Source organism: Callithrix jacchus, chromosome 17 (genome assembly GCF_049354715.1).
Source record: "Callithrix jacchus isolate 240 chromosome 17, calJac240_pri, whole genome shotgun sequence".
In the NCBI taxonomy this organism is placed as follows: Eukaryota; Metazoa; Chordata; class Mammalia; order Primates; family Cebidae; genus Callithrix; species Callithrix jacchus.
Window position 1 is genome coordinate 36,557,469 of NC_133518.1, and position 19,456 is coordinate 36,576,924.

Here is a 19,456-nt window from a genome sequence, read left to right on the forward strand (position 1 = left end):
TGACCAGAACTACGGTCGCTCTTTCCTTGGTCACCGAAAACCTCCCAGCATAGAGCTAGCAGTTAGGACACCGTGACATAAAACTTAGCACCCCACGCCTGTAGTCCCCCAAGCAAGCCCGGCGGTCGGCGCGGACTCACCCGCGCCCCGGGCGCTGCGTCACGTCCCGCCGAGGGCCGGCTGCGCTGGTGCGGGTCTCCACCGGCAGCCTCGGCGTCCCGGCTGTGCGCCCTCACTCGCTGGGTCCGCTCCAGCGGCTCCCCATCGATCACCGCCCCGGCCCGGCAGAGCTGCTGGCGGCACGCCGGTCCAGACGTCCTGTCACTCGGTGCCTGGGGTTCTGGCTGTCAGGAGCAGGAATCATCCGCGAGGAGACAGCTCCGAATTTATAGTGAGGGGCGTTGCTGCTTCTTGGGTTCCGGGGACGAGGCTCTGTTTTGCATTCCCTCCTCCTCCGCCCCGCCCCGGGAGACCCTCCCGGCCCAACCTCCTCCCTCTTAGGATACTGACGGCAGCAAGGATGCCACAGTGGTCCCGTGTCAGCTATCAGATCAGCGTTCACCTGGCCCCGAACCCCGCCTAGCGAGGGGTCGTGAGGGAGAGTGAGCTGGGGGTACAGGAGTATCCTTTCCGGCGGAGATTTATGTTCCTCAACATTTTTTTTTTTTTTTGAACTTGGAAAACTTTTAAGGACAAATTAGGGAACTTCTTTCTCTTTCCTACGAGTAATTTGAATTTGGTAATACCGTTGTGGATCATAGATTACATGGATTAATTCCAGGGTTATGAAATTGAAGGGTGGACAATCATTTCCCCCTATCGGACACGCTACCTAAGTTGCATTTTTAAAAAATGTATTTTAAAACACCCAACAAATATTTAAAGAAGGAATAATATAAATTCTTCGCAAACTCTTCCAAAAAATAGAAGAGTAAGAATGATTTCGCAACTCATGTTATGAGGCCAGTATCACCCTGATATCAAAACTAAAGACATCACGAGAAGACTACAGATCAACATTTCTTATGAGTATAGATAAAAATTCTCAACAACCCCATCTCTACTAAAAATATACAAAAATTAGCTGGGCGTCGTGGCGCGCACCTGTGGTCTCAGCTACTCAGGAGGCTGAGGCAGGAAAATTGCTTGAACCCAGGAAGCGGAGGTTGCGGTGAGCCGAGATCGTGCCACTGCACTCCAGCCTGGCCCCTGGCGACGAAGCGAGACTCTGTCTAAAGAAAAAAAAAAAATTCTCAAAATGCTGACAAACTGAATCCAATAATGAATAAAAGGATTATACACCGTGGTCAAGCGAGATTGATGCCAGAAAGCAGTATTCGTTTACCAAAAATCAATTAATGTTTGATAGGTGAGCAGGGTGACAAAAGTTTATAGTAATCTATTGTATATTTCAGAGTAGCTAGGAGAGAATAATTTGAATGTTTCTAGCATAAAGAAAAGACTAATATTTAAGGTGATGGATATCCCAGTTGCACTGATTTGATCTTCACAAATTACATGAATGCATTAAATTATTTCATGTACCTCAAAAATATACATTTGTTGTGTATCAGTGAAAAATAAAATTAAGGAAAAAATATGAATAAAGGACAAAACACATGATTGTTGAAACAAAATTTTAAAAAGCATTTGACAAAATTCACTTTTTCATGCTAACACTCAACAAACTAGGAATAGAAAGAAACTTCCTCAAACTATAAAGTTTATTATGAAAAACTTAACTAATATCATACCTAATGTTGAAAGACAACATTTTTATGTGTAAGATCAGGAATAAGACAAAGATGTCTGGTCTTCCCATTTCTATTTAACTCTGTACTAAAGGTTCTAGTGAGGGCAATTTGGCAAGAAAAAAAGATAAATGGCATCCAGATTAGAAAGGAAGTAAAACAGTTTCTATTTGTAGATGACATGCTCTTGTATTAAGAAAGCCCCAAGGAATCAACTAATTATTAGAGCTAATAAACAAGTTGAGCTAAGTTTTCGAATACAAGATCAATATACAAAAATCAGTTGTATTTCTATATACTAGCAATAAACAATCAACAAATGGAATTAAGAAACGATTCCACTGTTTTCTTTCACTACTTGCTGTGTGCGTCTGTGTCCCCTCCCTGCTCGCCATGCCGCCATGTCTCCAAAAGTTAAGGAAATCAAGGACTTTCTGCTTACAGCCAAGTGAAATATGCCAGATCTGTCAAGGTCAAGAAAAAGAAGGATAACGTGAAGTTTAAAGTTTGATGCAGCAGATACCTTCATACATTAGTCATCACAGACAAAGAGAAGGCAGAGAAGCTGAAGCAGTTCTGGCACCCTGATTTGTTAGGGAAGGAAATGAAATGAACCAGACACACTGATTTGAACTCTATTAAAAATTTAAAAATTCAAAGATAAAAACAGTTTTACCATAGATCAAAAGTAAAAATGCTAAGAAATAAATTTAATAAAAGGGTATAAAACATGTACTCTGAAAACAACAACAACAAAAAATGTTGAAATAAAGTAGACCTACATAAATGAAATGACATTCCGTGTTCCTGGATTAGAAGATTCAATATTATTAAAATGGCATTAATCCTCTATCTACACTAACACAAAATCTCTATCAAAACACCGCAAACTTTTATTGCTGAAATGAATGGCGTTACCCTAAAAGTCATGTGGCAGTGTGAGGGACCAAAGAACAGACTTATCAATTTCCAAATTTACTATATTCTTACCAATTTCAAAAATTACAATAAACAAGACAGTGTGGTATTGACATTTGAATAGATAGATCAATGGAACAGAATTGTGTCCATAAATTCAACCCTTATATTTATGAGCCACTGATTTTTTTGAAAAGCGTTGAAAAATGTAGAATGAGTACTCTTTTTAACAAATGGTGCTGGAATAATTGGATATCTACATGCAGAAGAATGAAGTTGGACTCCTTATAATACCACATGTAAAAATCAACTCAAAATGGAACATAGACCCAAACTTAAGAGGTAAAATTATAAAACTCTGAATAGAAAACGCAGGAGTAAACCTTTGTGACCTTCGGTTATGCAAAGTCATCTTACATACAACTCCAAAAGCATAAGCAATGCAAGAAAAAATAGGTGAGTTGTATTTCATCAATATTAATAGCATCTGTACTTCCAAGGTTATTAAGAAAGTGAAAAGAAAATCCCCAGAATGTGAGAAGATTTTGCAAATTATATATCTGATAAGGACTGTGTTCAGAACATATAAAGATAATAAAACATATATAAAGATAATAAAAACAAAAAATGGGCAAAGTATCTAAATATGTATTTCTCTGAAGAAGGTAGACAAGACACTCAACATTATTAGATGCAGGAAAATGCAACTCAAAGCAACAATTAGATGTGATTTTATGCCTGCTAGGATAGCTATAATCAAGAAGTCAGATAGTAACAAGTGTTGCCCAGAATGTGGCAAAATTGCATCCCTCATATATTGTTGGTAGAAATACAAAATAGTGCAGCCACTTTGGAAAACAGTGGCAATTCTTCAATATGTTAAGCATAGAGTTGCCATATGGCTCAACAATTCCACTCCTAGGTATATACTCATGAGAAATGAAAAAATAAGTCCACATGAAAATATAGACATGAAAATTCATAGCAGCATAATTCATCTTAGCCCCAAAGCAGAAATAAGTCAAATATTTATGAACTGATGAATAGATAAACAAAAGTCAAATATCTATCAACTGATGAATAGATAAACAAAATGTGATATCTCCATACCATGAAATATTGTTTGTCAATAAAAGGGAATAAAGTACATGTTACAACATGGAAGTACCTTGAAAATCTTGTGCTAAATCAAAGAAGCCAGTCACAAAAGACCACATATTGTATCATCCATTTACATGAAATGACATAACTGTATGTTCACAAGTGACATAACTAGAGAATTTTGGTTGCCTAAGCTGGGAGTGGATGGGTAGGAGGGAATGCTAGTGTCTGCTAATTGGAAGGTGATAAAAAATTGTACATTTGATTATGGTGATCATTACACAACTTTGAAAACATACAAAAAATCATTGAACTATACTTCTCTGTTAAAAGACAAAGCTAGTCAAATTAAATTTAACAGTGTTTAATTGAGCAAAGAATCATGTGCACATCGGGCAGCCCCTGAACTGCAATAGGTTCAGAGACTACAGCGCTGCCTCATGGTTGAAAATGATTTATGAGCAGAAAAAGGAAAGCGATATACAGAAGACAGAAATGAGGATAGAAACAGCAGACTTGGCTACAGCTTGTTGTTTGCCTTATTTGAACACAGTTTGAACAACTGGCCACCGTAGACATGCTGAAACTTTGTGATTGGCACGAGAGTAGGTTACAGTCTTTTCAACATCCAATTACGTTACAGTTCACTATGTACTGAGAAACTTTTAGGCCAAATTAAAAATATTAAGGAGGAAGCTTTGGAATAAACTTAATTTAATTCTTTAAATGGGTGAACTGGATCATATGTAGATTATATATTAATAAAGGTATTTTAAAAAGGTAAAATGTGAAATTTGTGTAGATGAGTAAAGACATGAATGTCTTACTTTTGTTTCTTGCTTCCAAGTTTCTGAAGAAAGAAAAGGGGTTTAGTTCTTATCTTTCGTGCCTTCCTCTGCAATAACTTACACCTCTGTGCTAGATAACATTGTGGATCAGGAACATGATCTAAGTTGTTATTAATTAAAACCTATTAAAAAATTAAATTATTTAGCAACATACCGTATGTTGACATGACTTATATGTTCTGAATTGTCATAAAATTAAAAAGGGCAAATCTACTCAAATGTAATCAAACGTAATAAGCATAGGTTTCTGCAGGAGAACTTTCTCAGACTGCAAAGCTGACGAAGACATGGTTCCTGAGTCCTGAGTGTGCTAACCAGGAGGGAAACAGCATCTCCTTCTCCACTAGATTGTGCCTCTGGGACAGAGCCTTGTCTTTTCAGTTCACTGTATTCCTGGGATAAAAATCCCCACAAGTACAAGCAAATTGGTCTCATATTAAGACTTTTAGTTCATATGAGAACTCTACCTTGGAGGAAATGTTATTTGAAATGGATCTTGGAGGATAGACAGCATTATTTGAGCTGAGGACCAAGGGAACAGTCTATATAAAAGTACCATGGCAACCAAGTGTCATTTGTGTGGGAAGAGATTGTTACTGATTTTTCCTAGATTACATGATGAATAATGATGAGTTGTCATTTACTGGATGCCTACTATATACATTAGGTGTTTTATTAAGCCCTTCATATCTATTAATTAATCATTAGAGCAAATATGTATATAAAAGTTACAGATTTTACAGATGATGAAGCTAAGGCACAGAAATTAAGCAAGTTATCTAAGGTTACATGGTTTGTAAGAGGCAAAGACAAGAGTCCAGATTGTCTGACATAAAAGGTCTTGTATTTGCTATTAGAGGAAGTGGGAGTAAGAGCTAGAAAGAGGAATTATCATGAATGTGGAGCTCAAGTTCGTAGAGAGGTTTCAACTTAATTTGGTTCTTAAGGAATGGCTGAGGCTTATGAGTGAGGAGGGGCATGATGTGTAGGGTGGATTAGAGCATGGAGGTGTTAGAAGTAGGAATAACAGTGGACCAAGCTAGGATTAGCACAGACAAAACACCCACATCAGTGAGATTAGGGCAAGAAACAAAGTCAAGGCAGAATACAGAGAATTAAAAAAAAAACAACTGGGCGTAGGGGTTCATTGAGCTTGTAAGAGGTGGCTGATCAGCTTCATCTACTGAAGAACCTTGCACAGATGTCACAATGGCCATTATGATTGGAAGAGAGATGGACCTCCTTTGGAGAGCTTAAAGGCATTTAGTTTGTTGCTGATTTTTTCTCGGTGAGAGTGCTTGGTTTTTAGTTTATGTGGCTAGAAAAAACATACACAGATTTTGGAGGATTTTAAAGATTTGCATTTATATTCAAGACCAGAGTAACCAGGAATTAGATGTGAAAGTCTCCCGATAAGGGAAAGAGCACTGGAATCAGGAGATGAGTCTAGTGGTAGATAACTGACAAGGAGGCAGGGGTGGCTGCAGGAATGAACCTTCCAAGAAGCTTGACAGTGAAGAGAGGGCACGATGGAATCAGGAAATAGAGAAAGGGTGAAAATACAGCAAGATTTCTTGAAGTTTTTTTTTTTAGGATTCTGGACATTTTTCTTGCCTTTCAGCATTGATGTCCAAGCCTTGGAGTACTCCAATTTAAATAGGCAACACTTTTTTGGATGTGACATTTCCCCTTTGTAACATGCCTTCTAGCAGTCAAGAACCCACAGTGGCACTATTTTTTATTGTTTTATGTAGTATCTTCCTGTGTATAGAGTTTTCCGTTGTCTCTCCTGAGTTATTTACTTAGCAAATGTTTATTGAGTTTCTTTGTATTTCATGCTACGCTAAGTGATGAGGGAACAGAGATAAAAGTCACTGCTGGTCTGGACTGAAAGGAGACACAACATCTAACTCTCCTATATGGTGTCAAGCTTGTTCTAGACATTCATTTATGTCTCTAATCATTGAAATTTGACTCTTTGTGAGACCTACCTCATACCATCACAGATATTTGGAACCATTTACCACAAGTCCTTTGTGAAGAAGCCAGAAGTGAATGACAACCAAAATCTATAATCTGTGATTGAAAATAGAAAATGCTCATCTGCATATTAAGATTCAGGAGATCTTTATATTTTTGAATCTATTTACTGCTGAAAATCATTAACCATAGTCACTCTGTACTAAATTCCAACTTGGTTTTAGAAGCGATGGTATAGTTTTGAAGACTGCAAATTTCTTAGAGAGTCAACTGTGTTGGTAAAACTTTTTGAAAGGGCGGGGTTTGTTCTCAGAGATATTATATCATTGGAAACAAGCAGATAAGAAGAAAATGTGTTCAAGAAATTGATGGTATCATTATTGTAACGAATTGGCTGAGTAACAGTATGGTTTAAATCCTGGGCTTTTCTACTGTGTTAATATGTTGGTCCTATGCAAAAGTATGTGCCTTAGAATTCTGACTAGAGGCAGGGATTTGAAGTCCAGCTTTGCTGTTGTTTACTCTGTACACTTAAACAAGTTACCCCTCTAATATGGATTTTTAATATAATGGCCAATAATGTTCCCTAAACATTTGTCAGGGCTAAGGAAAGGAGTATATGTGAAAGCTTCAGACACTATCTGGCACATAGTAAGTGCTTAATGGATAGTAGCTGGTTTTACCGAGAAGCAGGCAATTTTGAGGCCTGGTCAGGAATATATTGGCTTTTTGATACTTTTTAAAAAGGGATAAAACATCTTGTTATCTTTCTGATTAATTTGTTGCTAGTATCAAAATTGTAAAATTTTGGTATAATTGCAGTTCTGATGGTATGGACTCAAGTACAGGCTTTTTCTTTCTCTCTTCCTCTCTGTATGTGCCACGTGAAGCAGGATTGGGTGGTGCTGTCACTGTGTAGCTGGAAGTGTGAACACACAGCTCAAAGAAAGCCAAGCTGTTGAAATGCTACATGAGCAAAGACAGTTCCCCAGAACCCCACTTCTGCTGAGGCCAGGGCTTGGCTGGTATCAGATTCTAGATCACCTACCAAAGGCCCAGCTTGAAATATTATTCTGGAGAAAAAACTTAATAGGACATGCAAAAGAAATGCAGTATACAATAAACATGAAAAAAGTTTACTCTTTCTAATAATGAAAATGTAATTTAAAGTAACAAGGTACAATTATTCATCTATAAAATTAACAAAGATTAAAAAGAAAAGATCATACAAGAATTCAGTTTTTGCAAGAATATGGAAAAGTTGTTACTCTCATGCACACACACACATATATATATACGTGTGTGTGTATATATACATATACACTTATAAACACACAAATATAAATGTGTGTGTGTATTTGTAGGATTGTTGTATAACCTCATCAACCAGGAACTTATTCTAAATGATAATAATGGATATGAGCAAAGCTTTATATACAAGGATGCTATTTACATTGCCATGTATAATAGCACACAGTTGGAAACAAACCTAATATTTTTAAGTAGAGGGTTGGTTATGATACCTCTAGAATAGAATTAAACCATTAAAAGTAATGCAAAGGATACTTAATTATATGGGAAATGTTCATGATATGATAATTAGTAAAAAATCAGTTTATGGAATAATATATACACTGTTACCCAAATTATGTGAAACATCACACACACACACAAACACACACATGGAAAAAGATTGAATATGTATTTCCTAAAATCCTTACAGTGGTTATTTCTGAATATAGGGGTTATGGGTAATTTGAAATTACATTTTCTTTTTCTGCTTGCTTATGTTGTCTAAATTTTATATAACAGTTATATCAGTATAAACAATAAGCAGAAGGAACAAGAGGGCAGGGAACTTAAGATAGAATCTGTTTGGAAAGCAAGGACCACTGAGGGGAACTTTTGTGGACAGCTTTTGCTGACACTAAACTTGAAGGCCCAATGACTCCATCTTGTAAGTGTGCCTAGATCTGTATTTTAGGGCATTCCTCTGGTTTTGAGTATGCAACTAGTTCTCCCAAATTTTATGTCATTTCATAAAATTTCAGCTGGTATTTACATGAGAAAGGGTATTATATTTATATGTAAATAAAAATTCATCATGTTCAGGTTTCTTTCTAAGTAGAGTCCATCATAGTCAAGAGATAGCTGAGAGAATCGAGGCAGGCTTTCGAGACGGATACTGTGGCAGGGAGCAGTGTGAACCTAGTCTATCACTGTGTTCTGTGGCTTTTGTTTTTTTCAAATCTCAGAGAAAGCACAGGGTTAGAGCGATCATATTATATTATTAACCTATGTAGCTTACAAATAAATTCATTACACAGCCACTGGAGATTATAAATGAGAACTCCTGCAAATGTCTACTTATATTACTTATAATAAAAAAGAAACCACTCTTTATTTCCTTTGTTTTAATTTTTTCTAAGACTATCATTAAGCTTTATGAATTTTAAATTTACAAGGAGAGCTTTATTTCTGATTTCAATTTCCATCACTCTATTCTACTCTTAAAATTTTTACCCATATTACTAAATCCTCTGAGGGATACCTTTCACATTTCTTCATTTTTTTTTTTTTGCTTTCATCCTTTTGCCCATGCTGACCCATTGTTTAGATTATCTTCCAGCCTTCACTGTTTGAAACACCTGCCTATCCTCAAAGACTCAGATCAAATGCCAATTTCCTGATTTTCCTGGTCACCTCTGCCAGAAGTCACTATTCTCTCCTTTGAACTTATGTCTTGTTTTTGAAAATAAAAACGTAGCATGATTTTATGGGAAGAAATGTTAACTAGGAGTTCAGAGACCTAGAGTCCTTTTTCCTTTCTCTCAAGATGCATCAATGGAGCTTGGTCAAGATATGAAAATTGTCCAAGATATGAAAATATCTTTACATCCAGATATCTCTTTGCACTTAAAATAAGAAATTTCCAATATCCTATTTACTAGTTGTGTGAACTTGGGCAAGTTATTTAACATCTCTGTGCTTCAGTTGAATCATCAGTAAAATGTGGGTAGTAATAGCACCTAACTCAATGCGAATGAGGATTAAATGAGGAAAAGCAAATAGAACTGTGCTTGGCTTGTAGTTAGAGATCAATAAATGTTAGCCATTTTTATTAACTCCAGTAATTCTACATGTGTGTTATCCAGATATTTAAATTCGGTCACCAAGAAATGCTTTTGATAAGATAGGAATCTATCTTAAGTAATACACTTTACCAAAATGTATATCCTGGCTTTAAGTAGTTTTACAAGGCTATGAAGAAAGAGATGAATACAACAAAAAACAAAACACACAGTATTGTTGAACATTCTTTATGAGGGCATGTTTATAGCCTAACTAGTATAATTGTCTTACAGTTCTGCGTATTATAATGAGGGCCTACTTCTCAGGTGATTTATTTCAGTTGTTTATATAGTATACTGTTAGAAATGAATATGTAGAGTGAGTAAACAACTACTTTATCCCTCTTATTTTCTACCTCTTACAGATATAACCTCTTAAAAAACTAAGTTATAAACTTCACAGATCATTAATCAGGTGGGATTTCTACTATTTCTTATTATCTTCATAGAAATAGTAAATGAACATTAGCAAGGTTCTGTAACTTATCAGGGCAGAAGGCTATTTTAAATATTATCCAGTAAGCTGATAAATGTGATAAAATTTATAGAGGATTAGAATAATCTAAAAGGGTAAAATGTATTATTCTAAATTATGTTTTGCTTTAACTATGAGTTAAAAATTTAAAAAATTACATAAATGTTCATGAGGAAAGAGGATAAAACTAATAGAAAAAAGCTATTTTTAATGTTACAGAGATGAAGTCAGATATAGTAAATGAAGATGTATCACTTCTGTATTAAATTAATTTCACTTTCAAAAAAAAAGCCAGGTGACTATATTCACCAATACAAAAAATGTTGATAGATCATAGGAAAAGTATTACAAAATAAAATTCTCAACAAGACAGTTTTATATGTGAGTGTTTTAAATTTATGAACATCGTTGCTGATAGCCAGCAAATACACATATTATACTCATATCATATTATGTCAATTAGTTAAATATTTAACTTTAAGAGAAGAAAGCTTTATATGATAAATGGAGGTGCTGAATAATGAAGTATCAGTTAAGAACAAGGGAGATATTTAATACGATAAAGGATATATATTTTGGCCCATATAAAGAATCAACAAACTTTGAGATTAAAAGTTTTTCGAGGAATTGTATTTGAGTTTAACTGGCTGAGGAACAGCAAGGAAGGCATGCTGTCCTAGTTACAGTTAAATTTTTATTGTGTCATTGCAGTTAAACCAAAATCTTTTCCACAATATTTCTTATTTTGCTTCAGTTTTGGTGGGTGGCTCCTTCTTTACTGTCAGACAAATTAGTCACACAATTATGTTGGCTGTCCTTTACCCACTGTAGAGGTCATGATAGCAGACTGTCCACTTGGCCAATGCTTCTTTGGCACCCAGCCACCTTGAGAATGCCCCTGTTGGCCAGGGCACACTCCCGCCTCTGCTGAGTGAGCTGCATGATTCCTGATCCAAGCAGAAGGTTCCTCTCTGATAAATAAGTGATAGGCATGTCTTTCTAGAGGAGAGATGTTTACAGCTGACCTGAGCTCCATTGTGCTAGAGACAGACCTTAATGAGTGAAGCTTTCTCCAGCCCATTTAGAATCTTTAACTTCACGTTGTAGTCCAAACACTTTTACAGACTTTGCTTTGAGTTCTTACACAGAATCTAATTATCTATAGAAAAGTAAAACTTGCTGCACCACCTGTAGTCCCTGGATCTATTGCTAATAACTGCCATCTTTTTAGGACTTCATTTATAGTAGTGTTCACAGGCACTCACAAAGACAGCCATATGTGGCTGGCTCATAAACCACGTATTAACAAGATTTATGCAACCATTTGTTGGGAGGTGGGCTAAGGTTATTTAAATAATATCAGCTGCACTCATATGCAGCACTCAGAGTCCAGTAGTGCAGGCATCATTGGATTGGAAGGTATCTTCTGAATAGGAAGGTTTTTAAATAAAATACTGTCTTTTCCAGTATATGAGCCAAAAGTTAGTTTTATATAAATAAACCTCACAGGAAAATTTTAATTTATGACACTTTTTCACATGGCTATTGATATAATTTAAAATAGACAAATTCAGGTTCCTTGGGCTGGCTCTGCCTGTTCTCACACTTTGTGTCTGGTTTGTATTCCGTAATCTTTCTACATGAACTCATGCTGCTAGTTGCTCATTAAATTGTTCTTGCCTAAGTACTTCCTGATCAATTCTATTATTATTTGTTCTTATTCTTTCTTAGTAGTGATGTTAACTGCTTGGTAATTTCCTGGATCTCCCCTTTGGCACATCTTAAAAATTAGGCTACTTATTATTACAATAATTTTCTTGACTCTGCCCGCTCATTCATCATTCTGTATTTCTGCATTGTTTATGACTTGAATCTCTATAAAATGTAAACATATTATTTATATAAAACAAATATCTTATTGTGAGGGTAATATTCTCAAATCTTTCTTAGCAAAGAGGTTTATATTTCACTAAAATATACTTTGAACATAACTAAAATAAGAAATGAAATTAGCAGATACAAATTAAGCATTAACAGCTTATATGCCTTTTTTTGGCAAATTATTTGGCTTTTGCTGAAAGAAATAAAAGTCATGTTATTAAAATTACTTAGAAATTCAAAAAATACTTTTTATTATCTATGAGCAACATATATTATCTCTTTAAATATTTTTATTATTTTATGAAATATTGTTTATTATTAATTACAATATAGATCTAACCTGGTTTTTGGCCCTCAATCACAGAAGAGACATAATTCATTAATTCAGCAAAATATAATGATTACTGGGTTAATCATGGGACATCAATAAGACATAGTCCTTGAAGATAAGAAGTTCACATCCCAGTAAGGTGAGAGCAGTAAGAATGCATAATACTGTGTTGAAGTAATTAAGAGATTGTTACAGAACACAAAGAAGGCCAGAATTAACTCTGACAGCCACAAGTTGGGAAAAGTTTCCATACCAGAGGAATAAATATTTGAGACTTACTTTGAAGGTTAGGGTATTCTAGACAGGTCACTGCACATGCAGATGCCACTATAAAAGTGTACCTTTTTCCATATGGGTGGATGGAAAATGCAATGGTTCTTCGTTTAATATTTGGTCTCTTCTGCAGGATTGGAATCTCCCGATAAGCAGATACCATGCTGATCTTGTTCACTGTCCTATCCACAATCTGGCACAGAGCTTGGCACATAGTAGTTAATAAATACTTGTTGAAGGAATGAATATATTGTGAAAGGCTAGGTTCAAGTGTTTGGACTATATTCTCTGGGGAGTGTGAGTCACAGAGATGATTAAGCATTTGGTCCTATGATCCCATTTGTTATATAGGAAGATGAAGGGCAATTCTGTTTTTTGTTTTTTTGTTTTTTTTTTTTAAAGTCTGGTACCATCAAAACTCTTTATTTATTAATTGCATTTTAGGTTTTGGGGTACATGTGAAGAGCATGCAAGATAGTTGCATAGGTACACACATGGCAGTGTGATTTGCTGCCTTCCTACCCTTCACCTATATCTGGCATTTGTCTACATGCTATCTCTCCCCAACTCCCCACCCCCCACTGTCCCTCCCCTATTCCCCCCAACAGACCCCAGTGTGTAGTGCTCCCCTCCCTGTGTCCATGTCTTCTCATTGTTCAACACCCGCCTATGAGTGAGAACATGCGGTATTTCATTTTCTGTTCTTGCGTCAGTTTGCTGAGAATGATGGTCTCCAGGTTCATCCATGTCCCTACAAAGGACATGAACTCATTGTTTTTGATTGCTGCATAATATTCCATGGTGTATATGTGCCACATTTTCCATGTCCAGTCTATCATCAATGGGCATTTGGGTGGGTTCCAGGTCTTTGCTATTGTAAACAGTGCTGCAGTGAACATTCATGTGCATGTGTCCTTATAGTAGAACGATTTATAGTCCTTTGGATATATACCCAGTAATGGGATTGCGGGATCAAATGGAGTTTCTATTTCTAGGTCCTTGAGGAATCACCACACTGTCTTCCACAATGGTTGAACTAATTTACACTCCCACCAGCAGCGTAAAAGTGTTCCTTTTTCTCCACATCCTCTCCAACATCTGTTGTCTCCAGATTTTTTAATGATCACCATTCTAACTGGCATGAGATGGTATCTCAGTGTAGTTTTGATTTGCATTTCTCTAATGACCAGTGATGATGAGCATTTTTTTCATACGTTTGTTGGCAATTCTACTGAAAATGTAGAGTATGGATACAAGTAGACCAGACTGTTGGCAGATGGATGAGTTTCTTTATTCCAGAAGAAAAAGAAAGTAAACTTAAAGTGGTGGATTTGTGGATGTTGGGACAATCTTCTAAAATGTGGTACAAAGGATTCATGGACTGGTTGGATGTGGAGGGTGAAAGAGAGGCAGAAATGAAGAGGTCTTTGGGTTAAGAGTTTGGGAGGATAGCAGTACTGAAAATTGAGAACAGGGATTTTTTTTTTTAAAGGAGCAAATTTTATGAAAAGGGATGGTTTTAAATTTAAATGCATTTAGTTTGTTTTCTCAAAAAGACATCCAGGTATGGCAGAATTTGGGTTAGGTATGTAGCTATGTAAGTAATCTGCATGGAGATGATGCTTGAGGTTATGGAAGGAAATAAGGTTAACAAGAAGACTGTAAGGAATAAAGAGAAAACAAAAAAAATGAAGTGGAATCTTTGGGGGAACACAGACATAGAAAGAGGAGAAGGAGTCAACAAAGAGCTAATAAGGTACTCAAACATAAGCTTTGGGACAATACTGTCCTAAAATACCTAGGTATTTTGTATATGTTAGATTATTTTATCTTCACAACATCTCAGGGAGGACTTATCAGAGAAGTAGAAACTTTTCCAGGAAGTGCATCCTGAAACCTTGGCTGGAGGGAGTTTAAGTTTACAGTGGCAAACTTAATTTGTAAAAGACCAGGTAGTCAATATTTCAGGCTATCCTGTCTCTACAGCAACTAGAGTGCAACTAGGCAACTCCGCTTCTACAGTACAGAAACAGCTGTAGACAAGCAAATAGGTATGGCGGTGTTCCAAAAAACTTAATTTGTGGACACTGAAATTTTAATGTCATATACTTTTTACAAGTCATAGAATACTATTCTTTTCAGTTTTCAAACTATTTAAAATTCTGAAAACTATTCTAAGATCACAGGCCATGCAAAAACAAGGAGTGGGCTGTTGTGTGCTAATCCATGGATTAAAGAAAAAGAAGGGTATAAAGTGTTAAATGCAAGAAATTGAGTCCAAATAATATCACTTGAATGTTGCAAGTAGGAAGCAGTTGATAACCTAGCAAAAGTGGTTTCAGTAGAGTGAAGGGGCAGAAATCCCTTTGTATTAGTTTCAGGAATAATCAGGAAGGGATAGAATAAATGTAGAGATTTTTAAAAGTTTAACGGGAGAAGAAGACAATAAATGTGATGTTCAAGGGAAAGGCAATGCTTAGGAAAGTTTTCTTCTGTTATTTGCTTGTTTCAGCATGTAGGTAATCTGGCCTTTTATAAAATTTTTCATTTTTATTTTTGTAGATACAAGAGCCACATGAAAAAGAAGAGAGATTACAAGTGTAGGAGAGAAGAGATCATTGGCAGAACAAGATCCTGTGGAAGGTAGGAGAACACAGCTTTCTGTTTTCAGGTGGACAGATTACCTTTGGTTCTCCTTGTCTTTTGATTGAGGTTGGACTAAGCCATCTTGTTCTTTCCTGTGGTCTCTATTCTAAATTGTGCTTCTAAGAAAGCTTCTAAGATGGCTGAAACAAATTCAGTTTCATCCTTGAAATAATTCCGTTTGACAGATAAGTCTGTTGTTACTACCAACAATTGACAGATAAAAAACATGAGGATGAAGAATTCAATGTATTCAAAGACATCTAGTTAACAGACGGTAGATTAGAAACCCAGATCCTCTAATTCTAGCTCAATTCACTTTTTATTGTATTCTGCTTTCTTTCCTATTTCTAAGTAAGTTTGCAACCTGCAAGAGAGTTTAGTGGTAATATTTTAAACAAGATTTGAATTAAATATTCATCTATTTACTTGCATTTAGAGATCTTTTGATTTAAACGCTATGTTACAGTAGAGTAAAATCCTTGTAGTTTTTTATTTCTGAAGTTTTACATACATGTGTATTGATTTTTTTAATAATTAGATGGGTTTTTGGCTTCTAAAATTGTTAAGATCTCAGGAAAATTGAATTACAACTCTTGCTACATCACTGTATTTAGGTAATTCCTACTCATTTGCAAAGAGGCCTGCTAAAATGATGTCATTTGTAGGATAATTGTCTTGTCATGATCAGCCCTTACTATCCTCTAGCCATTAGGAGAGTAGACAAATAAAACATTTCAAGAGTGAAAAAAACTTAGAGATGTTTGTAAATAGTTGAAACATAATGGAGTGTATTAATTTAATCCATGCTGAAGAAATTTTAATATTAACCATATTGAAAGTTGCATCTCATTTCCCCTTTATTTTCAAAACAGTTGAAGACTGTTGTAGAGACATAATCTAAAATTAATAAGGGAGTACAAGTAGTGGTGTTTCAAGACTAAATTTTACCTGCAGTTCGAATTTGACTAGGGCCTCCCTCTATCCAGAGGAGTTTGGAGACAATGCTACCTACCCAACCTGATGGAGGAGAAGTAATTGTTTCCTTTGTGTCTTGGCCACTCTACCCACTAATGCAACAATAACTAAACCCTTCAAGGCTGGAGTCTTTAGTGTGTGCTAACAAGGAAAGGCAAGAGGACTCCAAGGAAAGTCATTTAAAATAAAACGTAACTAAGCATAACTAAGGCATAGAGAAACATTTAAGGCTATGAGAAAAATATGTTCATAAAAGGAGTTTGACAGGAGAAAGAAGCCATAGTACAGTTCCAGAACACACTTTGTATAAAATAGAAAGCAAGTTAGAATAAATTGGCAGAAAAAATAATAGTACTCAACACCCCAAATTATTAAATATTTCTTACCACCTGTAAGTCACATGTCTAATATGCTTGTTTTTTAAAGGAAAAACAAAGCCAAGATATGACAGAACTTTTCTAAATTTCAAAGTGAAGAAGTCAAAATGTTATATGAAAATGAAGTTATTCTGTGAATAAATCATTTCAGAGCTCTAATTAAGACCCTAGCCTAATTTCCGTTTAATTTCAGTTGGCTTTTTCCCTTCTGCCCTAGACTCACTTTCTCTCCGCAGAGATCCCTGGGGATATTAATCTCTCATCACTAACTTGACCCCTTACCCTTATATCCCAGAGTCCAAAGTCATTCAGAAACCAATTATATATGTGTATTTTTGGCACACTGATGTTACTTTAGTTGTTATTTAATGATTTTTCATACTATAATTCTTTGCTTCTGAGATCAAGCCATTATATTTTCTATGCTGTTTCTTCTTCTGAAAACTAACATGTGGCACATGTGTTTCTGGAACAAATCGTGTTCCTCAATGGAGATAAACCTAAGATGTTCTTTCCAAAGAGGTTACAGAAACAAAATGTTTTGGACTTCTAATTTATTGTATCTGGTGAGTGCTATAATTAAAGATTAGAAGCCACAGGAAGTTATTTCTAAGCATAAAGTTCCCTGGAAAAAGATTATCTATTTAATTACCAAGAAGGCTCCTTATTCTAAAATTCAAACTTGTAAAATAACAGAAACTCAGGTAATAATTTAAAAAACATTTTCATTGTAAAATATGACACAAATATAGAAGAGTACACAAAATAAATGTACATTGTGCTGAATAATTTAAAGCAAACATCCATGTAAAGACCATCCAGGTAAGAAAAAAAAAATCAACATTGCCAAAATCTCAGAAGCCCCCTGTGTATCAGTTTCCTGTCAAATTCCCCTCCATTCCCCTTAGAAGTTACCATTATGCTGACTTGTATAGTAATCATTTCCTTGGTTTTCTATATAGTTTTTTTGCATATGAATATATTCCAAACAAGTTTTTAAACTTTATATAGAGGGAGGCACACTGTTAATGTATTTGCTTCCATGTTACTTCTTTTGCTCAATGCAATGTTGGTAATGATTTTTCAAGTTGCTGTGTATAGTTCTAGGCTGTTCATTTTTATTATGATAGGGTATTTTATTAAATAAGCATACCTACCTCATGCATTTATTCCATTGTGGAGAAGCATTTGGGTTGGAAGGCAGCTATGCTCACCACTATACAACCAATTTTGCAAGATATTTGGGTTGACATTTTCAATATTACAAATGTTATTGGAACAAATATCCTTCTATATGTGTCCACTTTATACATATTTTTAAGTGACATTAGGAGCATAGGCTTTAAATTGACCAACTTGTAATAGCTCTGTAGCAGTCACTTTTTTAGGGAATAAATGCTTTTTCTTTCCATTCTGTTGCCACTCAATAAACTCCAAAAAACACTCTTACATTTACAATTCCTATCTTAAATTTAAAGGTTGCTTAGATATACTGGTATGCTCATTAACCACCCCAACACCTCCCAAAGCTATCATCTCTCCTTCCCTGTTCTGCTTGATTTATTCCTTGGGAGGTTCATGCCTAGTGAGGGAATCATCTGGTTGCCTTCTGGTTGAGTTTGGCCAGCGGGAGATTGGGTTTGGCTTCTAGTTCTGGTGCACTTGGCTAATAGGATGCACAGGGAGGAAATCTGACAGGAGAGCACTTGGGGTATTTTTCAATGACTTCCTCCCTATTTTTGTGCTGAGACTCTGACAGTAGTTCCATTACTTCATGACTCTAGTTCCTTCTGGGAGGCACATTCTTCATGGATTCAGTGTTTGCTGGATTCCAGGACCACTATTTTTTTCCCTTCAATTCCAACAGTGGCAATGGCTTTCCACTGTTGCTAGTCTCTAAGCACTTACTGTCACTTATTTCTTTCCCTTTTAAGGTCTTCTTTAATCCATTTGGAGTAAATTCTTTGTCTTGTTGAGGAAAAAAGAGTCAGGACGCTGACTGATACCTGGTTTTTGAATTTTGTTTAAATAGAAGTTGCCGATTTTTTTTTCGAGTACAATGACTATTCAGATTGTCTGAATGGTTGTCAGATTTGATTTTAGGTTTAAGTAAAAAAGCATTGCTAAGAATAAAGACATCCATCCAAATATAAAAAGATATATAAAAGACTGATCAGTGTAATGGAAGTTTAGGTGATGTGCATGAAAGTGAATTGAGGTATGCATTATATGAACTAATCTAGGATCCTAAAATAGAGTCCATATTCCTTGTATGCAAGTTGGTGATTAGTCAAATTATTCATGGTTTTCTAAGTCTCTAATGTTACAGATTTTTTTAGTTTACTCCCCTTTATAAATGTTTAAAGGGCTCTTCTTCAAGGCCAATGAAACTTCCCCTGCATTTTATCTGACTTTCTCGTTATGGTTTCTGCAGAAAGTACATCACACTAATACGTATAATAACAAGGCCAAATATAGAGTCTAAATATCTGAAATAGCCAGGAATTTCAGCATTTCAACTGGCCACAGCATTTCAATTGGTCCTTATTTTCAAACTTTTAAGCTTGGAGGAGAAAAATACACAAAACTGATCAGAATTCCTGCTCTACTGAGCTCAGAACAATGTGTAATTCTAACTTAGCTTTTATAAGCATTGTTGATGACCCTAAGCTTGGTGTAAACTCCTAAATCCACAATGAGGAAACACCTATTTTTGGTAACCTGTTTTTGTCTTGAGTATTTGGATTTTCTCATATTACAGCCCAGGTG

At 35.7% G+C, this 19,456-nt stretch overlaps 1 protein-coding gene, 1 long non-coding RNA gene and 1 pseudogene across 5 annotated transcripts in view; 2 read left to right on the forward strand and 1 right to left on the reverse strand.

Moving 5' to 3' along the window:
• Positions 1-362, reverse strand: part of AGTR1 (angiotensin II receptor type 1) — a 43,989-nt gene extending 43,627 nt beyond the window's left edge. Inside the window, exon 1 of the mRNA XM_008983695.5 lies at positions 141-362. The gene's annotated coding sequence lies outside the window, so the exon portion shown is untranslated. The remainder of the gene's footprint in view (positions 1-140) is intronic.
• LOC144579906 (uncharacterized) overlaps positions 1-19,456 on the forward strand; it is a 535,694-nt gene that overhangs the window by 206,958 nt on the left and 309,280 nt on the right. For all 4 annotated transcript variants that reach the window (XR_013528563.1, XR_013528565.1, XR_013528564.1 and 1 more), the window contains exon 2: positions 15,252-15,332. This is a non-coding gene — a long non-coding RNA (uncharacterized LOC144579906). The remainder of the gene's footprint in view (positions 1-15,251; positions 15,333-19,456) is intronic.
• On the forward strand, positions 2,153-2,364 carry LOC144579988 (large ribosomal subunit protein eL38 pseudogene; annotated as a pseudogene).